The 4,449-nt window shown below is 38.8% G+C and overlaps 1 protein-coding gene across 3 annotated transcripts in view; it reads right to left on the reverse strand.

Annotated features, from left to right (window-relative positions):
• Positions 1 to 3,232: 3,232 nt before the first annotated feature.
• The window catches only part of SRSF12 (serine and arginine rich splicing factor 12), a 22,097-nt gene continuing 20,880 nt past the window's right edge, over positions 3,233 to 4,449 (reverse strand). For all 3 annotated transcript variants that reach the window (XM_054686834.2, XM_054686833.2, XM_054686832.2), the window contains exon 5: positions 3,233 to 4,449. This exon is cut by the window's right edge and continues 1,772 nt beyond it. The gene's annotated coding sequence lies outside the window, so the exon portion shown is untranslated.

The raw sequence follows: 4,449 nt of genomic DNA on the forward strand, positions 1-4,449 counted from the left end.
TAACACTTTTTTTTTTTTTGAGCCAAGGTCTCGCTCTGTCACCTAGGCTGGAGTGCAGTCGTGCAAACACCGCTCACTGCAGCCTCGACCTCCTGGGCTCAAGTGATCCTCTCCCGTCAGCCTCCTGAGTAGGAGGACTACAGGCCCGCTCCACCACACTCCGCTAATTTTTAACAATTTGTTGCAGAGACAGGGTCTTAACATGTTGCCCAGGCTAGTCTTGAACTCCTGGGCTCAAGTGATCCTGTGGCCTCAACCTCCCAAAGTGCTAGGATTACAGGTGTGAGCCACCATCCCTGGCCCCTTCTTATTTTAAAGATATAAGATTGCTTAGAAGAGTCTGACAAGTTAATAGCTTATATCAATTCTGAAAAGATATTTAACAGAGTAAAATTGTTACTATGAATCTGATACTGCCTCACAAGTGTAATTCCCCCAACCCACAAAAGTCCGTTGATGTTTTCTTATTATTAAAAGAAACAGGGTATCAGTTGGGGCTTAGAAGGCTATTTTATATTGAGATTTTTGTTGACATTAAAGTCAATTTAACAGCATTTTAAGTCTATACTATTAGGAGTAAGCTAAGAAAACTGGAATGTAGTTTTTGGGTTTTTTTTAATTTTTATTATTATTATTTTTTTAATAGAGATGAGGTCTCACTATGTTGCCCAGGCTGGTCTCGAACCCCTGAGTTCAAGTGATCCTCCCACCTCAGCCTCCCAAAGTGCTAGGATTACAGGCCTGAGCCACCGTGCCTGGCCATAGTTGTTTCTTTAGATAACAGGTGATCAGTCTTATAAGCTACATTTCTGTAAAAACAAAACAGGTGGTCACAAGCAAATACTAAGAATTCTGGATCGTGTAAACAAAAACAGGTGGTCACAAGCAAATACTAAGAATTCTGGATCATGTCCCTCCATCTACCTCTAAGAAGTAAATTTCTAAAAAGCATGTAGTACTTATGCATTTGGTTAATAGAATTTTACTCCTAGAGAAGTAATTTTGCTTCTCGCTTCAATTACACATTTTCTGAGGAACTACTCACCTTACACAAGCTTTTGCACACAAAAACCAAACAGTAATGAACATGCAAGCAATGTAGTTATAGGACTAAATATTAACTACTGGCTAGGCAGTCTCTCATGTGAAGAGACTGACCCTTTAATCTACCAACATTCTGAAAGAACCTGAAACCTGACACACAGTAAGATTTTTTTTTGAGATGGAGTCTCGCTCTGTTGCCTAAGCGGGAGTGCAGTTGAGTGATCTTGGCTCACTGCAGCCTCTGCCTCCCAGGTTCAAGTGACTTTCCTGCCTCAGCCTCCTGAGTGTCTGGGATTACAAGTGCCCACCACCATGCCTGGCTAATTTTTGTAATTTTAGTAGAGACAGGGTTTCACCATGTTGGCCATGCTGGTCTCGAACTCCTGACCTCAAGCGATCTGCTCACCTCAGCCTACCAAAGTGCTGGGATTACAGGAATCAGCCAACGCACCGGCCTCTTTATTTTTTTTTATTTTTTGAGACAAGAGTCACTCTGTTGCCCAGGCTGGAGTGCAGTGGCACCATCTTGGTTCACTGCAACCTGTCTCCCAGTTTCAAGCGATTCTTCTGCCTCAGCCTCCTGAGTAGCTGGGATTACAGGGTGTGCCACCACAGCCGGCTAATTTTTGTATTTTAAGTAGAAACGGGATTTCACTATGTTGGCCAGGCTGGTCTCGAACCCCTGGCCTCAAATGATCTGCCCCACCCCCCGGAACCTCCCAAAGTGCTGGGATTACAGGCACGAGCCACTGCACCCAGCTTAGATATTTTAATTTGTAACCTATTTACTAGTTTATAAACAGATGTAGGTTGAGTATGGTGTTTTGAATTATGTGAACCAAACATATACCTAGGGTATCCTCAATATCCTATTTTCATCCAGGGAGTGATTTAAATGCTAAGGTGCATAATCCACATTTAGTACTAGGAAATGTTTTCTAAATATTTAAGAAAAATGAAAGAAGAAATTGACATTTGAATGCCTGTCAGGTACTTGGCATTCTGCTATGCATCTTTTTTTTTTTTTTTTTTAACCCTAACAACCCAATGGGGCAAATAAATCATTTTACAGGTAAAGAAACTGAGGCTCACAGATGTTAGGTAACTTGTCCAAGGTTGCATAGCTAGTAAATGTGTATAGAATTCAAACTGAATTCTGACTTCAAAATCTGTAAATGTCTCACTGAACCATTGGTCCTTAAACCCTTGGGAGTCATGGACTTGTTTCAAAATTGTATAAAACTACATCACCTTTCTTTCGAGAAATGCACACAGTAGTTTGGCATTTCGCTTTACAGAGCCTAGACCTGAAGCTCTGGGTCTATTATGCCACGTGAAGATACCCTGCACCAGACAGTACTGCATTAAGTAACATATATCTATCTATACAAGTACCCTACATATTCTACTACCCTGTCTTTGGAAAACAAATTTAATTTTTAAATCTAAGAAATTATAATTTTATTTATTTTTGAGACAGAGTCTTACTCTGTAGCCCAGGCTTGAGTATAGTGGCACCATCTCGGCTCTCTGCAAACTCCACCTTCCAGGTTCGAGAGATTCTCGCGCCTCAGCCTCCTGAGTAGCATGCGCCACCATGCCCGGCTAATTTTTTTTGGTATTTTTTAGTAGAGACCTGCTTTCACCATGTTGATCTGCCAACCTCAGCCTCCCAAAGTGCTGAGACGGCAGGTGTGAGCCACCAGTCAGCCAGAAATTTAATGTAGTTTAGAAGGATTACAAAAGTATTTCTACATACCTTTAAATTTTGACTAATTTTGCCTCTGGCAATGGGATCAAAATAAATGCAGCAATTCTTATTTGTAATGCAACAGCATGTCTTAGAATAGTTAGATCTCAAGTAAACTTTACAAATAAAGTACTGGAATTAATTTACATTTAAAAATAAATTAGCCCAGTGGCCTAAAATTAAATCCGAGGCTCCAAATAAAAATTTCAGCAAATTCCCCTATTATCTGTTAACACCGAAAAATATCAGCTGCTATAAATTATTTGTGCATTATTCCTGGGGAGAAAGCAAGCAAGCAGCTGTCATGGCAGTCTTTATTTTCTTTGACCCTAACTTATCCTCTATGATCCTGAATAAATGGTAGGTAGTACCCCTGCACTAAACTTGGGAAGTACTTAAATAAATATAGTCTCTTTAAAAGAACTGATCACAGATGTCTAAAATTAAAACGTTTGATTTATTAATAAACAAAGTATCTCTCTTAAATGGACCAAGAAACAATTCTATGACAAAAGTGAACCCTGGAATATAGATATTCCCAGAAGACAATTTTCCAGGATACCCAGCCAAACAATTTTCACCTAGTCACAAAAGTCATTTTCATCGAAGCCTACAGTCATTCCTTTTTCTAATTCTATTCTCTCATTTCTTTCTAAACATGATTCTAATAAAGCATATACCTGTCAAAGACTTCTCTTTGCAAAAGACATAGGAACAGCAGTCAGGAAGAGGACTCTGAAGCCCAGTCACTCCACAGATCCAAAGTTTATGGCTGTGTGCCCTTGTAACTTAGCCTCTCTGCATCTGTTTCCTTGTCTGTAGTGGTACTAGGTTGGCGCAAAAGTAATTGCGGGATATTTACCTCATAAAAGTGTTGATGGTTAAATACATGAGTGAATAACTTAAAACATATAGAACAGTGCCAAGCATGTACTAAATGCTCAAAAGAGTTTGAGCTATTATCATTCCAGCTTTTTCACCAAACCAAATGGTATCCTCCTAAGCAGCCCAGGGATTACAATGACAAACCTAGTCAGAGGTAAATCAAAGGATTAAATATGTTCAGGAATACAGAGATTTGTGAATACACAGTAAAGATACTATAATCAATCCCTAGTTATTATTTTTCACAATGGTACCTAGTTATTGTTATTTTTATAGATAAAGGGGTCTTGCTATGTTGCCCAGGCTGGTCTCAAACTCCTGGGCTCAAGCAATCCTCCTGCCTTGGCCTCCCAAAGTGCTAGGATTACTGGTGTGAGCCACTGTGCCCAGCCCCTAGTTTTTAAAATGATTTCACTTATGTGTATGAACCCAAACATTCTGAAAATACTAAAAATTTCTATCAATATCTGTCTTACTCATTCTTCAGATTATCCTTTAGATTTTCAGTAGTGCCACATAATTTTATAACTAAATTTTATTATAGCGGAATAATTCAAAGAGTTGTAGTTTTGAAATAAATTTTGCTATGATTAGAGAAAATCTATTCAGAAAGTACAATATACATTAATTTATGGCACTTGTCCAAATATTACCAGTATACAAATTATTGTGTAAGGTTGTTTCTTACATATGGGATCTAATATGCAAAGAAAACTGGAATTTGTATTCAAAACAAATAGAAGCAACACTGGCTCCTACATACTAAAAAT

The sequence above is a fragment of the Pan troglodytes genome, chromosome 5 (genome assembly GCF_028858775.2).
Source record: "Pan troglodytes isolate AG18354 chromosome 5, NHGRI_mPanTro3-v2.0_pri, whole genome shotgun sequence".
NCBI lineage: Eukaryota > Metazoa > Chordata > Mammalia > Primates > Hominidae > Pan > Pan troglodytes.